The 20,257-nt window shown below is 42.0% G+C and overlaps 1 long non-coding RNA gene across 1 annotated transcript; it reads right to left on the bottom strand.

The window, feature by feature from the left end:
• Window positions 1-7,062: 7,062 nt before the first annotated feature.
• LOC126253506 (uncharacterized) lies at window positions 7,063-19,449 on the bottom strand. Its single transcript, XR_007545984.1, has 2 exons — window positions 19,393-19,449; window positions 7,063-7,416 (listed from the first exon to the last, which is right to left on the bottom strand). It is a non-coding gene; the product is annotated as an uncharacterized LOC126253506 (long non-coding RNA).
• Window positions 19,450-20,257: the final 808 nt, after the last annotated feature.

The raw sequence follows: 20,257 nt of genomic DNA, 5'->3' as shown, positions 1-20,257 counted from the left end.
AAAAGCATGATAGTGGAATGTAGTCGAATTAAATCGGATGATGCTGAGAGAATTAGACTAGGAAATGAGACACTGAAAGCAGTAGATGAGTTTTACTATTTGGGGAGCAAAATAACTGATGATGGTCTTCTGAAGAAGAGAAATTTGTTAACATCGAGTATAGATTTACGTATCAGGAAGTCGTTTCTGAATGTATTTGTATGGTGGGTAGCCATGTATGGAAGTGAAACATGGACGATAAATAGTTTGGACAAGAAGAGAATATAAGCTTTCGAAATGTGGTGCTACAGAAGAATGCTGAAGATTAGATGGGTAGATCACATAACTAATGAGGAGGTATTGAATAGAATTGGGGAGAAGAGGAGTTTGTGGCACAACTTGACAAGAAGAAGGGACCAGCTGGTAGGACATGTTCTGAGGCATCAAAGGATCACCAATTTAGTATTGGAGGGCAGCGTGGGGGGGGGGGGGGGTAAAAATTGTGGAGGGAGACCACGAGATGAATAAACTAAGCAGATTCTGAAGGACATTAAGACATAGGTTGCTGTACGTACTGGGAGATGAAGAAGCTTGCACAGGATAGAGTAGCATGGAGAGCTGCATCAAACCAGTCTCTGGACTGAAGACTACAACTATATATATATATATATATATATATATATATATATATATATATATATATATATATATATATACAGGGTGTTTCGAAAATGACCGGTATATTTGAAACGGCAATAAAAACTAAACGAGCAGCGATAGAAATACACCATTTGTTGCAATATGCTTGGGACAACAGTACATTTTCAGGCGGACACACTTTCGAAATTACAGTAGTTACAATTTTCAACAACAGATGGCACTGCAAGTGATGTGAAAGATATAGAAGACAACGCAGCCTGTGGGTGCGCCATTCTGTACGTCGTCTTTCTGCTGTAAGCGTGTGCTGTTCACAACGTGCAAGTGTGCTGTAGACAACATGGTTTATTCCTTAGAACAGAGGATTTTTCTGGTGTTGGAATTCCACCGCCTAGAACACAGTGTTGTTGCAACAAGACGAAGTTTTCAACGGAGGTTTAATGTAACCAAAGGACCGAAAAGCGATACAATAAAGGATCTGTTTGAAAAATTTCAACGGACTGGGAACGTGACGGATGAACGTGCTGGAAAGGTAGGGCGACCGCGTACGGCAACCACAGAGGGTAACGCGCAGCTAGTGCAGCAGGTGATCCAACAGCGGCCTCGGGTTTCCGTTCGCCGTGTTGCAGCTGCGGTCCAAATGACGCCAACGTCCACGTATCGTCTCATGCGCCAGAGTTTACACCTCTATCCATACAAAATTCAAACGCGGCAACCCCTCAGCGCCGCTACCATTGCTGCACGAGAGACATTCGCTAACGATATAGTGCACAGGATTGATGACGGCGATATGCATGTGGGCAGCATTTGGTTTACTACGAAGCTTATTTTTACCTGGACGGCTTCGTCAATAAACAGAACTGGCGCATATGGGGAACCGAAAAGCCCCATGTTGCAGTGCCATCGTCCCTGCATCCTCAAAAAGTACTGGTCTGGGCCGCCATTTCTTCCAAAGGAATCATTGGCCCATTTTTCAGATCCGAAACGATTACTGCATCACGCTATCTGGACATTCTTCGTGAATTTGTGGCGGTACAAACTGCCTTAGACGACACTGCGAACACCTCGTGGTTTATGCAAGATGGTGCCCGGCCACATCGCACGGCCGACGTCTTTAATTTCCTGAATGAATATTTCGATGATCGTGTGATTGCTTTGGGCTATCCGAAACATACAGGAGGCGGCGTGGATTGGCCTCCCTATTCGCCAGACACGAACCCCTGTGACTTCTTTCTGTGGGGACACTTGAAAGACCAGGTGTACCGCCAGAATCCAGAAACAATTGAACAGCTGAAGCAGTACATCTCATCTGCATGTGAAGCCATTCCGCCAGACACGTTGTCAAAGGTTTCGGGTAATTTCATTCAGAGACTACGCCATATTATTGCTACGCATGGTGGATATGTGGAAAATATCGTACTATAGAGTTTCCCAGACCGCAGCGCCATCTGTTGTTGAAAATTGTAACTACTGTAATTTCGAATGTTTGTCTACCTGAAAATGTACTGTTGTCCCAAGCATATTGCAACAAACGGTGCATTTCTATCGCTGCTCGTTTAGTTTTTATTGCCGTTTCAAATATACCGGTCATTTTTGAAACACCCTATATATATATGCATTCCGACCAGTCATGAAATGGAAACCACTGTAAAAATACAATGAAGCTTTTCACGTATGCATTGGCCAGTGTCTCTAGTATGTGTATCGATCGCATCTCATCGCTCCTTTCAGTTCTGAAGAGGCAATGAAGACGCTTCTGCAGCGTTTTCGATGGAAAGTTTTCGATCGCCCACAATACAGCCTGTAATTTGCTGTTGCTGACTTTCATCGCTGCTCACATGGACTGCTGGCTATGAAGACAACGTTTTGGCACAGACAATGAGCTGTAGATTAATGGCTGCCTGCTATGACGAGAGTACTGGAAAACTGGTACAGCCTGCCGAAGTGGCCGTGCGGTTAAAGGCGCTGCAGTCTGGAACCGCAAGACCGCTACGGTCGCAGGTTCGAATCCTGCTTCGGGCATGGATGTTTGTGATGTCCTTAGGTTAGTTAGGTTTAAGTAGTTCTAAGTTCTAGGGGACTAATGACCTCAGCAGTTGAGTCCCATAGTGCTCAGAGCCATTTGAACCAAACTGGTACACTGGTACAACAATGTCTAAGTCGGAGCGATGATTATGGTGACAAGTGGCTGGAAGGTGTAGCTAATTGTTGCAAATAAAACCTTTTTAATTTACACAATGGTAATGGAGCTACTGGGTTCCTGACGTCGTCGATGTGCGCGTCATCGCGTTTATTTTATTCAAGGTTTTAAAGAGCACTGATTTGGCATTGGGCTCTAAGAGAATCAGTAATGAACCATTGAAAGCAACTGCCCAAACCTCTCTCATTCCAAGTTCTCGTGTGTCTGTAGGTTGTAAGTTTCTTTGTAATATATTTCGTAAAAGTACGACATCGTTAAGGTTGGCTTACTGTTGCTGTGGTACTGTTCTTTACTGTATCACTGCCTGGACTGGAAAGCTTAAGTGTGTTCCGCGCGCACGCGCGCGCACGTGTGTGTGTGTGTGTGTGTGTGTGTGTGTGTGTGTGTGTGTGTGTTCCTCCACATAATATCGATTATGGTCATGATTAGGGCTTCCATGCCAATATGTTCACTTACTCATTTGTCCGTGTTCTGTCTCTCGTAGCAATTCCCAATACGCGTCTTTCCACTGGTCGCTAAATACCCTCAGTTTTTGAACGGCTTCTGTATGCAGGAAGTCCCTGTCTCATTGCCGTAAGTCAGAACTGGCAGTACTCACCGATCTCAGATTTCTCATTTCAGACACATTGGAAGCTTACTCGTAAGAGCACGTTTTAGTGTTTAAAAATTTTTGCTATTTTAGTTAATCTGTAGCTGTCGATTCAGTGGTGATGTTCAACTGCCGTGTGTACAAAAACTCACCCTTTTTGCTGTTATTTCGTCACTAATTTTTACTATCTTTCCCTGGTGTGTTCATTGTACACTACACTAGTCTTATTGTAACTGATTTTGAGTCCTAGTTTGAAACTTACTCTGCAAAAATCTGTCATTCGTCGTTCAAGTTTGTTGTGATTGGTTCATTACTCAAGTACTTGAATATAGGATTCATCGCTTCCAAGATGATGGAGGGTACTGGACATATAAGTGGATAGATATTTGGCAGAGGAATATAAGTACGTTTTACTTCATCGTAATGGCATTGTAGTACTGACACATAATTAATTTTCCTTTCTCTGTTTTCAGTTTACTTTGAAACACTTCAGTACATGTGCTATAAAAGTAATAGGAGTAGCAACCAGTTACACCTGTTACTGTCATGGGAAACAATTTGAGTTTTTATATTTCCATGCAAAACTGTAATTTTGTTGCTTTATAATTTTTGAATGTTACATTTGAGCTGTTTTAGTAAATATTTAAATACGCACAAATAGCACAATTTATAGTATAAAATACAGTATTTGGGTTTAAACATTTTGCTAAGACTGAGAGAGAGAGAGAGAGAGAGAGAGAGAGAGAGAGAGAGAGAGAGAGTTGTACCAGGTAGCGCAAATACATTATTTGTTGTTAACGCACAAGCATTTCTGGAATCTATCTTGATGGCCTATCAAAGATACGAAATTCCGAAAAAAAATCTCGAAATCAAGAGTGTGCACACAGTCACTCAGTGCCAGACAGTGTGTGTGTGAATGGTGGTGGTAGATAATGGTATCGAGCAGAGGAAATTTGGCTTGAAACAAATAAAGTGGCAATATGCTGGGACGATGGAGGGATTCCTTTAATATCATGGAGTAAGAGCCACAAAATTACACTTGAGCTTCTGCGACAGAGAGAGGGGGAGAGGAATGTCATGTAAATTGCGTTACTTACCATGACAATGTGCACGTCCAGCAACACAGTTAAGGTTCAAATGGCTCTGAGCACTATGGGACTCAACTGCTGAGGTCATTAGTCCCCTAGAACTTAGAACTAGTTAAACCTAACTAACCTAAGGACATCACAAACATCCATGCCCGAGGCAGGATTCGAACCTGCGACCGTAGCGGTCTTGCGGTTCCAGACTGCAGCGCCTTTAACCGCACGGCCACTTCGGCCGGCACAGTTAAGGGTATCAAACCTTTTTAAGTGCAGCTCTCAACATTTCTTGAAATGTTTTAATTTTTAAAATAATCTATTGGGAGTGACTTTAGAGTTCTAATGGTTATTTTAACCTTCGTAATAAAACGACTTCCCATACGAAGTTTTAAAACAGTGACTGAAAGACCTAACTGTGTGATAGTTTGAGTAGTATCAATTATGTTCACCAATGCTCTTTGGCACTAAAATTCATTTTAAAGGTGTATATCTTCGCCTCTTGAAATAGTTCGGGAAATTTATTGAAAAGCCATGATAGTCATGTCAGAGTATTGTACTAGCTGCTCAATATTTCCGACACTGCACTGTTTTCAAAATATGCAGTATTATTTTTGTTCATAATTTATAAAAATGTACTGTGCACGAGTGTGTGTGTGAATGATTTCTTTGGCTGTGTTATTTGTTGTGAAAATGAATTACTGACAGATCTTATTGTAAATCACCAATCACATTCTCGTCAGTCTTGATTATATTATGTTATTTTATCGAATTATTTCATTTCAGAAATACAGAAATGTAGGTTCAGTAGTCCCATGACGTCACCTTCAATTTTTTGTTGTTGTAATATGAGGCTGGGTGTCCGATGAACCTACAGTCAATATTCTTAACTGGGAAAAGGATGGTTGTATTAACCCTACTTGCTTACCTTTAACTGTGCAGCTATACAAGGTGTTTCAAAGTCGTTGCTACAAACATCTTGGGTTTTAGATCACGTCATGGGGAAACACTTTTGTTCGATACAAAATGTTCAAAATGTTTGCTGACACTTTCTGGTGACACTAGGCTGGTTGTGCCCCTGAGAGGTGGCAGACCATAGGTACACTGGCACACTCGTATGCAGTGTGTATTGCCTAACATCCAGTCATCTGCTCTACAAGAAAGTGGTAGGCCAAGCAAAATTCAGATTCTTGATTCGCTTCTAAAATATGTTTCTCCATTTAAAGACACTCATTCTTATGGTTTTCGTGATGATAATCACTCTATCAGTTTTCTAGAGTAGATATTATGCTGCACACGCAGTTAGCAGACCCTGCTAATTCGGTGAAATCTCGTCGTCCAAGGTGCTGGCGAATACTAAAGGAAGCCTCAGTGAATATTTTATTTCTAACAGAAGTTCTTCCTCATGAACTGATCTATCACTCCTAGAAGTTTACCCTGAAGACTTGGAAACACCCTTAATTTACTGTTGTTAAATTATCGCGTGCACATAAATTTTACACCTATAAATAGAGTTTTGTAGATAAAGAACAATAAATAAAAGACTGCAATAAAAATATTTATTTTTCTCCATGGAACTTGTGTGATATTACTTATGAGTAAACCTACTAAAGGCATACAATTTGATGTTGATCGCCTTTGAATACTTTGTAGTATGTGATGAAGTGGTGTTCCAAAGGTTCATCTCTCAGAAATAAGCTAGAAATCGCTCTAAATCACTGTATGCATGTCTAATGTGTCTCTGCTTCAATGCCAATTGCCATGTTGGGTTGTGTAATGTCTTTCCCCGATAAATAAATAAATAAATAAATAAATATATATATATATATATATATATATATATATATATATATTCTTTTAATTTTATGAAATATATCTTGTAATGTATTTGTGTATTGTTTTACATTTGGCGTATTTTTTATTTTGAAGTTGCAACCTTTTTAGTTTTAATTAAGTTACATTTGAAATTTTTTATATGTAGTTGTAACATTATTGTAAATCTGTTCCTAGTGAGAAAGGTGCAGAAATGGTTGAGTTAAAAAAATGCTGTATGAACTTTCGTTTAGAGAATTTCTAGCTTATTTTTGACAAATGTGTCATTGGAATACCATTTGTATATGATTGCATTTTGTATTAATGATACTGCATGTTTTAATGTTAGCCAAATGTCGAAATGCAAAGCAAAATAATTGGGAAGACTTTTTTGACAAATCTGGATGCACATTAAAAGCCATAAAACTTTTATTAGAAGTTTTTTTTCATATGTGTTATTGTTTCAGTGGTATTCAATCAGAAATATTAAATTCAACATTGTCAAGGTGGTGTTTCAGCCCCTTAATGGCCGTATAGGTGTATGCGCAAAAAATTGTCGATCTTATTTTGTTCTATAGTACAAGATACTCAAAACCGATCGAAATCGAAGTGTATCTGTTGGGTAAGTTTACTTGTTAGTGCACTCCGCTGTTGACTGAAAGGTGCTCTGTTGACTGAAAGGAACAGAGGAATGTCATTATAGAGGAAGCTTGTACTAGGTTTCTGTAGGAAATGAAACAATAGTGTGTTTATCTACAAACGTTTATTTCGTAAGATGACGCAGGAAGAGAGACAGTAGATGGCAGCGTACGCCGATAACGAAGAGGGAAAAGCGCGTGGAGCAGTCGTCGTGAGCAGCGAGGTCCATGTCCGGGTCGTCGAGCGGTGTGGCTGCCGGCCGCTCAGCCCAGGTATGCGACGGGCGCGCCGTACAGGTAGGGGTAGCCGGCGTAGCCCACGTACACCGCCTCCTGGCCCTTGAGCGACTCCTTGCCGGCGGGCGCGGGGGCGGCGGCGGCGGGGGCGGCCACCGGGTACGGCGCGGGGTACGGCACGGCCACGCTCACAGCCACCAGGGCCGCCAGCACCACGAATAGAGCCTGCAGCACACACCAACATAACTTTGTCAAACGCCAGAGCCTACTCAAATGTTCAGCGAACATCCTGACAACGTTAGGTTCACTGTCATGCCGAGTACGAACGGAGACTTGCCAGGAAGTCTTGGTTACTGTTAACCCTTAACTGCATTCGTGGTGCCACTTATTACCCCACGTGGCAATCTACGTGCCACTCTTTTGTTTAATATTCCGTTTCTACTGCAACGTTGCCACTCCACCTCCACCTCCACCTTATCTTACAAGGGAAACTTCCCATGCCCCCCTCCCCCCCCAAGATTTAGTGATAAGAGAGCCCATCGGATAGCCTGAACACAGAGGAAACACGAAATCAGGAAGAAGACGTATTGAAATAGGGAAAAAAAGCCGGCCGCGGTGGCCTAGCAGTTCTAGGCGCTTCAGTCTGGAACCGCGCGACTGCTACGGTCGCAGGTTAGAATCCTGCCTCGGGCATGGATGTGTGTGATGTCCTTAGGTTAGTTAGGTTTAAGTAATTCTAAGTTCTAGGAGACTCGTGATCTCAGACGTTAAGTCCCATAGTGCTCAGAGCCATTTGAACGGAAAAAAGAAGCAAAATAGTGAACGGTCTAAAAATTGTGCATTATCGAGCGACATTAATGACCATCGTGTCTTGGTCGAGTGGTCCCGGTGATAAGACAGTGAAGGGGGAGATCCAGGTTCATATCTTCTTTGTATCCCACTTTTTTCCACAAAATTGCGCACCGTCAGCTGAATGCAAATTTGTGTATATGTCATGATGTAATGTCAGTTTGCAACAGCGACGTGTAAAGAAGGGACCTCCAAACGTATTTACCTCCTACTTGTTCTACACGTGTACCACATGTTACACCTCTTGCGTTCCGTTTTGGAAGTTTTGACTTTTCAATTCCTTCGGTGTAACATAGTTCATACCCGTTTATCTGTTGTTTTTATTTCTGTTCAAAAATGGTTCAGATGGTTCCTAGCACTATGGAACTTAACATCTGAGGTCATCAGTTCCATAGACTTAGAACTACTTAAACCTAACTAACCTAAGGACATCACACACATCCATGCCCAAGGCAAGATTAGAACCTGCGTAGCAGCCGCTTGGTTCCGGACTGGAGCGCCTAGAACCGCTTTTATTTCTGTGAGCAGTCTATGCGGCACGTCGGTCTCTAACATTGTTCGATATTGCACATGTTAAATCTGGACCGTTCACTCATTCTATTTAGCTTCTTTTTTCCACAGTTCAGTACACCTTCTTCCTGTTTTCGTGCCTGATACGTATTCAGTTTTTGACGAGCTATCCAATGGACCATTTTACCTGTAAATCTGAGGAGGATGCGATGGGGAGTTCCCCTTCTTAGTACCGGCTGTGTTTTCTCATTGTGCAGGCGCGTGCTAACCACAAACCATTATTTCTGTAGAAATGTACCAGTTGGGGTTGACGTCTATCCCACGAACTAACAAACGCTACTTAAAAACTAAATGTTTTTATTGTTTTAGACGGAATGGGTGGCGTTTGAACGATGATCAAATATTGGAGTTACTCGTAGCTAATTAAGACTGATAACTCATTGGATACACCAGCATCTTTTCATGATGTGGTCGAGTTCAGTGACAATGAAACAGAAATATCTGATAGTGAAACTGACAGTGAATCAGAGGACGATGAAGAGGCAGAAGAAAAGAATGGTCTCGTAGAAATCCAAGAAATAGTGAGACTGTCTGGCTATTTTAAGGAAAAAATATTATAAACAAGAATAGCAAGATAGTGTATACAGATTTTATAAAACAACTCGACATGGCATTGATCACAGCAGATATCAAGGAGAAGAAAATGAATTCTTGAAACTTTTCTAGCGACATGCACACTGCTATGGACGAAGTTCTCTGCAAAAATTTTTAAAACTATAGCAGGATCGACGAATTTGAAACGCAAGTCCAAGCGGGTGCGAATCAGCCAAAAAGGTCAAAGGTGTCACGATGTCACGTATGTCCAAGCCTTAAAGACACGGAAACTGCCAGAACAGGTTCTAAACGTCAAACACGCCTGTTCAAAATGTCATCGTTTCCTTTTCTCTTTATAGTTCACTGAATTTGTAATTATTTTATCTCAAAAAATATTTCTGGACATTCTTGAACTAGATTTTCTATTTTTTAAACTAATTCCAAAAACTCTGTTTACGAGGCCAATGTTAATGTAACAACATTAATTGTTGGTAAGATCACATATTATTTTTAATGAAGATATTTTTTTTGTAAATAGAAGTCTTTCTTTTACTGATTGTTTAACAACAGTTTAGAGAACTAGAGAAGTAAACAACTTTCAGATGGTTTTTGTTTTTGGGGTCGAAAACTACCCCACGAACTAAATAACGAGTATCGTTAAGGGTTAACATTAACGTGTTCCCTGTTGGAGCTGGTCTCGGGATGTTCATTCAACGTTCATTTAGTGATTTTCCTGAAGTTTTATCACACAGAGAAGTTAGCATTGTGAAAGATTTCGCCTTCACTGCTGATGGCAGTATGGACATTGCCAGCAGCACTGGACGCAGAATGTTTGACAATGCCAAGGATTCGTACTGGTGACCGTCGGCTGAAGATCCCGAGATGAACATCAGTGGGCAATGCGTCTGTATGTGTCCGCAAAACTTAACATTTTATGTTACTCATATTATTATGAAAATTTGCTTGTTGGAGCTTCTGGAGAATCCAGTAATGAGGTGAACTGGGTAGCCATTCCAAATTAGTGATAACGAGGCTGGTATTGTGCTTAACTAAAAATGTAGTTGTTTGAAGTGGTCATGAGTTGCCAGTAAGTGATTACAGAGGGTTAGAAGTTGGAAGTTCACATAGTTCACGGACCTAGATGCACGAGAAGTAGAATTCGAGGAAGTGTCGGTACGGAAATCTCTGTTTATTTCTCACATGTCTCTTAGAATCAGTTAGAAGTCACAAAAGTTGTCTTTTAACTGTGCGACATGTTTCCAGGTATGACCTCATCATCAGCAAAAGTGACAATGCAAAAACATTTAACTTAAATACGCCTATGTACCCCTGTTTTTAGTCGATATTTATTTAAGAGTGTGTTTATGCAAGTAAAACGTTTTCCTGTTTTCATTTTGGCTGATGGTGGGACCATGCCTCGAAACATCTCACACAACTGAAATAATAATTTAAGGAAGACGACAAAACAACAACCAGTTTTAACGTAATGATATCTTTAACACCTGCTTACGAATTTTTACGAACGATCACAGTCAAATAACAGCACACTTGACGGGAAATTATTTCTCTTCGATGAATGCCGGCAATATCTCCATCTTGGCTGCGCAGATGAGAGGAATAACAAGCAGTTACCCTTATTTACTAAATTATCTATTTACTACTTTTCTCTTTGGTTTTTCTCAATTCACAGATAGTCTCTTCTAATTGGCGAGACTCATGATCTCACCACACCTTTCTAAACCTGAAAATCTTCCGTTTTTAGCCCTCATGAGCTAAATATACTAGGAAGCTATAGGCGCCACCAATGCAACTCATAATACGTACTAATAGTTTACTGATGACGCAACTTGTCAGCTGACTACCTGAAAACAGCGTAGTAAATGATCACATACCTAGTACGATAAATAGACGTTTCATCCGCCACGTAAATACCTACAATATACGGTAAAGTTAAGCTCAGGATTCACAGAATGTGTAGCGAAGGCTTAAAGGAAAGCCTTGCGTTCCGTCACAGCTTTTTAATTTTTTTTTTATTTTTCGGAGAAAGTATTAGAAACACTCACGGCAAATACCATGTCACCCACTAAAATAAAATAATAAAACCATTATACACTACGGAAAGAATGTCTCTGAATTTACAGGGAGACACAATCCGAGAAAAATGAAGAAACGTACGTACGTATGTACTGCAGTAAAGACTGCTTGAGAAACTGTGACTAGTACTGAGACATTTTATTTTTACCACAATGTTTAACAGCATTCGTGTTTCAAAATTGGTTCTAGTTAGGCAGCTTCACCTGCTTATGACGAGGACTTAAGTTACAGGACCTCTATAACAGCAGTACTGCAACTCTTATGTCACCCAGCTGAGTTTACCGTCGAGTGAGACCTTGTATCGTACAGGTCGGTTGCGGTTCTGACATTGAAACCCTCTGACACTGATACCCGTTGACATTGAAACCGCCTGGCCGTGACCGCACTGTGGTACTGACAATTGAGTCACGAAGCAGCGGGACGGCGATGGCATTTGCTGATACGTTTCGGGCGACCATTGCGCACCGAAGACCGCCACCACCAAAATGTAGGCCTCGTGAAGAACACTTTCACATACTTCAACATGACTGCGCCGACACAGAGTGGTTGTTTGATAATTTCACGCGTTTTCCATATCGATCCAACAGTATACCTGGCTTGAGCTTTTACAAAAGAGCGAAAGGTGACCTCGGTCTCTGTTGTTCACAAGCGACGCTCTTCGTTGAACTTAGGATGAAGCTTAATAGTTCTTCATTCTAAGGTTCTTTGTAATGGTGTTAATTCTATAGCAACTTGGCGGGGAAGACTACAGATTGGCTCCATCACACGGTGAAATTTACGGCCAAGTGTTCGCTTTTCAACTGTGCACTGAAGTCTCCAGGATTTTATCTCGTCCACATTTGTAGAATTTTTTGAAGAATGTGATCATCTCCTTATAGGTAACCATTTTTATCGCCTCACTTACGAGTATTAACTCACACACGATCATGTTGATGTTAAGGTTTTTGTATTTATAGTTAAAAGGGTACGCATGACCCATATCTTTCTTTTATGACGAAGGTGAACTAACAATATTGCTCAAGACAGGACACGGAGACAACAGAAAAGACCGCACCACGTGTTTCACTGAAAGTAGCCGTACATTTCAGTATCTCGTTGCTCTTTCCACGCCGGCCGCGGTGGTCTCGCGGTTCTAGGCGCGCAGTCCGGAGCCGTGCGACTGCTACGGTCGCAGGTTCGAATCCTGCCTCGGGCATGGATGTATGTGGTGTCCTTAGGTTAGTTAGGTTTAAGTAGTTCTAAGTTCTAGGGGACTGATAACCACAGCAGTTGAGTCCCATAGTGCTCAGAGCCATTTTTTTGCTCTTTCCACAGCACGGTCCCTTTCCTTAATAAAAGCTGTACGTTGTGCCAGGAACTGACAAAATCCGTACAGAAATGTGCAACTAGTCGATAGGAAAATGTCGCTGCCCATCTGTTTTCCGCTAATCTCTATAGAACACAATCGTGCATCACCGTGACTGTCTTTGTGCCCGTTCTTGCGTTATAAAGCCCTTGCTTTATCAGAAGTTACGTACGCTGCACCTTAGGACATGTGATAACATTTTCGGTGTCCACGTGCGTAATCTAAGGTATATCCATTAAAACTCGGATACTGAGCGATGCTCAGAAGCAGCTATCTGTAACAGACTGTGTGTTTGGAATTATTACTGCTACAGTCCAAGCGACCGCACGTCGACTTACATAACAAGTTCCGAAATAGTTATGACTCATCAGTGAAGGAAGAACTACATGTAATATTGTATGCTGAAGAACAAGAAATTACTCACCCATGAGTAACTAATAAAGTTAGGGTGAACGAAGCCAAGAAAAAACTATAAATGCTGTGTCAACAGTGGCAGAAAAGTGTTCTTGAAGTGCTCTAATCTAATTTTTGAGATATGTGATTATACTGAGGGAGAAACATGCAGAGATTTTCATTTAGGCCTGTATGGAAGAATATATGTACTGTCGTTAGAGCAACTGACATACAAACGATTAAGCAACCACCATTACCTGCACATTCTGTTGAGGAATGAAGTCAAAGAATTTGAAACCCACCGCATTGATTCCAAGAATCTATAGTAGTATGTAGAGTCATTTTCACGTCCCGTTCGTGAATACAAATGGAGGTACAGTAGTTATTATTAGGTATTTCTCTAACTAGTGGTACTGCGGACCAGTAAACGTTTTGGATACAAGCCGCTCCTCAGTTTACATGAATTACATTAACTATATCCTTGCTCTGAAAGAGGCACCTCGTCGTTGCTTTCAAAAAATTGATGTGATACTTCGGAAAAGTACATTTTACCTCGTTACGCAATCAATTAAACATTCTGGTGCTGTGTAACTTGTATTCTTATTAATGACGTCTTATTTTTGAACAGACATTGCTCAGCTGTAGTTAAATAATTACTTTAACGGAGATAGATAGGTTATTTATGGAGCCCTGTGAATAGTCTATACCTACATCGTACTCTGCAAGCTACCTAACAGTGTGTGGCGGGGGGTACTTCTCGTACCAGTAACTGATACCCACTTTCCCGTAGCTCTCGCGAATGGCACGCGGGAAGTGTGGTTGCCAGGAAGTCTCTGTACTAGCTCTAATTTTTCGAATTTCTCATAGTGCTCATTTAGAAAGGTGCATGTGGCAGCAAGTAATACGTTGTCCGATTCTTTCCGGAAAGTGCTCTCTCAAAATTTCAGTAGTGAACTCCTCGGTGAGGTAAAACGCCTCTCTTGTAACGTACGCCACTGGTGTCTGTTGAAAATCTCTGTAAGGCTCACGCGCCGACCAAAAGGTCATGTAACGCAGCGCGTCCCTGTTTGTTGGATCTTATCTACATCTTCTATCAGTCCTACATGGTAAGGATACCATAGATGAACAACAGTCAAGAATCGGTGGAACAAGCGCCTTGTATGCAACTTTCATCGTGGATGATTTACATTACCTTAAGATTCTTCCTGCGCACCTCAGTGTGGCATCTACTTCTTTTACTATTTGCTTCATGTGATCATACCACTTGTAGCTCTGGAAAGTTACGCCTAGATACTTTACGGTGCATACTGTTCCAAGCAGTTTGCCATCAACAGTCTAATTGTGCAGCAACGGATTTCTTTTTATATGTATGGGACATATGTTACAGAGTCTGCAGCATTCATCAATCCTCTGCAGGCTATTCTGCAAGTCGATACTGTCTTCTGGCGTTGTTACTTTCTTACAGATACTCGCCTCATTTGCGAACAATGTTAAGCAACTTCCGATGCTTTCTAGTAGATAACTTATGCAAACAACAGCAGTCCGGCCATACTCCCTTGGGATGCTTCAGAAATTACATCTATCGATTTTGTTTCCTTAAGTGCGACGTGTTGAGTTCTGTCTGCAAGACAGTCTTGAATACAGTCGCAAATCTGGGCCCATACTCGGTAAGCTCGCATATTTTTCACTAAATGGCAGTTCCGGACGGTATCAAATATCTTCCTGGAGTTGAGGAACACGGCATCAACCTGAGCGCAATTGTATACAGAGCTATGGATTTTATGGAGGAACAGTGTGAGCTGAGTTTCGCAAGATCTCTTTTTCCGGGATCCATGTTAATTTTTATAGAGGAGGTTTTCTCTCTCCAAGAACATACAATTCTTGGTCATAAAGCATGTTCTATAATTCAACAACCGATTGACGTCAACGATATAAGTCTATAATTATGTGAATCTATTTTGTGGCCCGTTTTGAAAACAGGAATGATCTGCGCCTTTCCTCCAGTCCCTAGGAACCTCTCGGTGCTGCAGTGATCTATCTGATGCTAGAAGGGACGAAAGTTCTTTTGCATAATCTGTATAGAATCTTACAGGGATCTCATATGGTCCTGATGCCTTTCACTGCTAAGCGATTGTAGTTGTATTTCTAATCCGCGATCGGTCGTATCAATAGCTACCTTTTCGGCATTCATAACTGAAAGGACAATCAGACCCTACGAGTTATCTTAGAAGCTAGATTAAGAAAAGGCAGACCTACGTTTGTAGAATTTGTAAACTTAGAGAAAGCTTTTGACAATGTTGACTGGAATACTCTCTTTCAAATTCTGAAGGTGGCAGAGGTCAAATACAGGGAGCGAAAGGCTATTTACAATTTGTACAGAAACCAGATGGCAGTTGTCGAGGGGCACGAAAGGGAAGCAGTGGTTGGGAAGGGAGTGAGACGGGGATGTAGCCTCTCCCCAACGTTATTCAATCTGTGTATTGAGCAAGCAGTAAAGGAAACAAAAGAAAAATTCGGAGTAGGTATTAAAATCCATGGAGAAGAAATAAAAACTTTGAGGTTCGCCGATGACATTGTAATTCTGTCAGAGACAGCAAAGGACTTGGAAGAGCAGTTGAACCGAATGGACAGTGTCTTGATAGGAGGATATATGATGAACATTAACAAAAGGAAGACGAGGATAATGGAATGTAGTAGAATTAAATCAGGTGATGAGGGAATTAGATTAGAAAATGAGACATTTAAAGTAGTAAAGGAGTGTTGCCATTTGGGGAGCAAAATCTTTAATGATGGTCGAAGTAGAGAGGATATAAAATGTAGACTGGCAATGGGAAGTTCAAATGGTTCAAATGGCTCTGAGCACTGCTGTGGTCATCAGTCCCCTAGAACTGAGAACTACTTAAACCTAACTAACCTAAGGACATCACACACATCCATGCCCGAGGCAGGATTCGAACCTGCGACCGTAGCAGTCGCACGGTTCCGGACTGCGCGCCTAGAACCGCGAGACCACCGCGGCCGGCGGCAATGGCAAGGAAAGCGTTTCTGAAGGAGAGAAATTTGTTAACATCGAGTATAGATTTCAGTGTCAGGAAGTCGTTTCTGAAAGTATTTGTATGGAGTGTAGCCATATATGGAAGTGAAACATGGACGACAAATCGTTTGGACAAGAAGAGAATAGAAGCTTTCGATATGTGGTGCTACAGAAGAATGCTGAAGATTAGATGGGTAGATCACATGACTAATGAGGAGGTATTGAATAGAATTGGGGAGAAGAGGAATTTGTGGCACAACTTGACTAGAAGAAGCGATCGGTTTGTAGGACATGTTCTGAGGCATCAAAGGGTCACCAATTTAGTATTGGAGGGCAGCGTGGAGGGTAAAAATCGTAGAGGGAGACCAAGAGATGAATACACTAAGCAGATTCAGAAGGATGTAGGTTGCAGTAGGTACTGGGATATGAAGAAGCTTGCACTGTATAGAGTAGCATGGAGAGCTGCATCAAACCAGTCTCAGGACCGAAGACCACAACAACAACAACAACAACAACATGTATGGGATATACGTTACAGAGCCTGCAGTATTTATCAGTCCACTGCAGTCTATTCTGCAAATCGATACTATCTTCTGGCGTTGTTACTTTCTTACAGACACTCGCCTCATTTGCGAATAGTGTTAAGCAACTTCCGATGCTTTCTAGTAGATCATTTATATACACTGCAAACAGTAGCGGTCCGCTCATACTCCCTTGGGACACTTCAGAAATTACATCTGTCGATTTTGTTTCCTTAAGTGCGACGTGTTGAGTTCTATCCGCAAGGAAGTCTTGAATACAGTCGCAAATCTCGTCCGATGCTCGGTGAGCTCGTATATTTTTCACTAAACGGCAGTTCCAGACGGTTATCAAATATCTTCCTCTACGATTTTTACCCTACACGCTGCCCTCCAATACTAAATTGGTGATCCCTTGATGCCTCAGAACATGTCCTACCAACCGATCCCTTCTTCTAGTCAAGTTGTGCCACAAATTCCTCTTCTCCCCAATTCTATTCAATACCTCCCCATTAGTAATGTGATCTACCCATCTAATCTTCAGCATTCTTCTGTAGCACCACATATCGAAAGCTTCTATTCTCTTCTTGTCCTTTGTATACAGAGCTATGGATTTTATGGAGGAACAGTGTGAGCTGAGTTTTCCAAGATCTCTGTTTTGCGGGATCCATGTTAATGTTGATAGAAGAGGTTTTATTTCTCCAAAAACGTCATAATCCTTGGTCATAAAGCATGTTCTATAATTAAACAACCGATTGACGTCAACGATATACGTCTATATTATGTGTATCTATTTTGTGGCCCTTCTTGAGAACGGGAATGATCTGCGCTTTTTTCCAGTTTCTAGGGACCTCTTGGTGCTGCATTGATCTAAGATAATCTGATGCTAGAAGGGACGAAAGTTCTTTTGCATAATCTGTATAGAATCTTACAGGTATCTCATATGGTCCTGATGCCTTTCGCTACTAAGCGATTGTAGTTAATTTTCTATTCTGCGATCGGTCAACTCAATATATACCTTTTCGGCGGTCATAATTGAAAGGAGGGACCGTGTTACGATCTTCCTCGGTGAAACAATTTCGGAAGTCCGAATTCAGTATTTCGGCCTTCTCTGTGTAATCTTCTATTTCGGTGCCAGTATGGTCAGTCAGTGAATGAATATAGAATTTCGAACCGCTTACTGATCATAGATTGATATGGGGAGCGGGGAGGGTATTGAACTGTTATTTAGATTCCTTCCCTCTCCTTTCAACGCAGTTAGGCACACGCATAGTTTTTCGTCGATTTGCAATATCATTCAGCCGAACGAGTCGTTTCTCGTTTAGATCACTTATGGCCTCATGCCCAGAAAAAGTTCCTTATCTACATCTACATCTACATCTACATGATTACTCTGCAATTCACATTTAAGTGCTTGGCAGAGGGTACATCGAACCACAATCATACTATCTCTCTACCATTCCACGCCCGAACAGCGCGCGGGAAAAACGAACACCTAACCCTTCTGTTCGAGCTCTGATTTCTCTTATTTTATTTTGGTGATCATTCCTACCTATGTAGGTTGGGCTCAATAAAATATTTTCGCATTCGGAAGAGAGAGTTGATGACTGAAATTTCGTAAATAGATCTCGCCGCGACGAAAAACGTTTTTGCTTTAATGACTTCCATCCCAACTCGCGTATCATATCTGCCACACTTTCTCCCCTATTACCTGATAATACAAAACGAGCTGCCCTTTTTTGCACCCTTTCGATGTCCTCCGTCAATCCCACCTGGTAAGGATCGCACACCGCGCAGCAATATTCTAGCAGAGGACGAACGAGTGTAGTGTAAGCTGTCTCTTTAGTGGACTTGTTGCATCTTCTAAGTGTCCTGCCAATGAAACGCAACCGTTGGCTCGCCTTCCCCACAATATTATCTATGTGGTCTTCCCAACTGAAGTTGTTCGTAATTTTAAGACCCAGGTACTTAGTTGAATTGACAGCCTTGAGAATTGTCCTATTTATCGAGTAATCGAATTCCAACGGATTTCTTTTGGAACTCGTGTGGATCACCCTCACACTTTTCGTTATTTAGCGTCAACTGCCACCTGCCACACCATACAGCAATCTTTTCTAAATCGCTTTGCAACTGATACTGGTTTTCGGTAAATCACAGCATCATCTGCGAACAACCTAAGAGAACTGCTCAGATTGTCATCCAGGTCATTTATACAGATCAGGAGCAGCAGAGGTCCCAGGACGCTTCCCTGGGGAACACCTGATATAACTTCAATTTTACTCGATGATTTGCCGTCTATTACTACGAACTGCGACCTTCCTGACAGGAAATCACGAATCTAGTCACACAACTGAGACGATACCCCATAGGCCCGCAGCTTGATTAGAAGTCGCTTGTGAGGAACGGTGTCAAAAGCTTTCCGGAAATCTAGAAAAACGGAATCAACTTGAGATCCCCTGCCGATAGCGGCCATTACTTCGTGCGAATAAAGAGCTAGCTGCGTTGCACAAGAACGATGTTTTCTGAAACCATGCTGATTACGTATCAATAGATCGTTCCCTTCGAGGTGATTCATAGTGTTTGAATACAGTATATGCTCCAAAACCCTACTGCAAACCGACGTCAATGATATAGGTCTGTAGTTAGATGGATTACTCCTACTACCCTTCATAAACACTGGTGCGACCTGCGCAATTTTCCAATCTGTAGGTACAGGGACATTAACAAAAGAACTTAAAGTGAATAACATTGTTCATATCGAAGAATCACTGTGTACTCCACACTCCACACTGCAGTATTCCGAACAGCACAGTGGTCTGTACCTAGGGCTTCGGTAACACAGAGAGCAGTTGCAGGATACTCACGAAGTACTTGTTCATTGTTGGCTGAGGGTCTGCTGTGCCTGGAGCGGACAACTGTGCCCCGCAGTCGCCGCCCGCCGCCTTTATAGTCGCGCGCCTTACCCTCCCTGCAGCCCAAGGCCGAGGGCGGGGCCACAGCATGGCCCGGATACGACGCCGAATCGCGCCCGGTGGGCGTCCAAAGCGACCGTAAAAATTAAGGGAGCCGCGGAGCCCGCGGCCGAGGTGACACTGAACTCTGCTCAGGGCCCTGGAGCAACAGACCACCTCTGCCTCACAACTCACTCTTCACTTTTGTTATAGTAGAAGTATTGCCGGATGAACTACGAGTATATGAAGACATTCCAAGTGCGGAGCAGAGGGCCTAGAGATAATGGTGACTCGGTAGAAATGATTAAAGCCAGAAGCAAAGTAAGGCAAATGAGCTTGCAACATTGGGTAGAGTGTGTGTGTGTGTTTTGGGGCTTATGGGCGCTCAACGTCGAGGTCATCAGAGCCCTGACACACATTAAAAGGAACGAATGTGGACATACCTAATAAAACTGAAGCACACACGCAAACAAAGCAGGAAAAGAAGGAAAATGCTACATAAGAAAGTAGAACGTAAGGAAAGGGAAAACGTAGCAACAAGAATGCCACAGTAAATTGTCACTGGCTGGCCACTTACATAAAATATGGGCGAGCTTGTCACACAGTGAGCAAATTAAGATCCTTTCCCTAAAATCTTTGTAAAAACATTTGACATGGCACCGAACTTTAAAACTTTAACCACATTCGTCCGAGTGTTGCCTAAAAGAGACGGCAGGTCCGCTGGCAAGTCAGCCGCGGCCCACTGGTCAGAAAATAAAACGCAATCCAATAAAACGTG

This window comes from Schistocerca nitens, chromosome 4 (genome assembly GCF_023898315.1).
Source record: "Schistocerca nitens isolate TAMUIC-IGC-003100 chromosome 4, iqSchNite1.1, whole genome shotgun sequence".
NCBI lineage: Eukaryota > Metazoa > Arthropoda > Insecta > Orthoptera > Acrididae > Schistocerca > Schistocerca nitens.
Note: the sequence above shows the minus strand (reverse complement) of the source record. Positions and strands in the feature narration are given on the sequence as shown.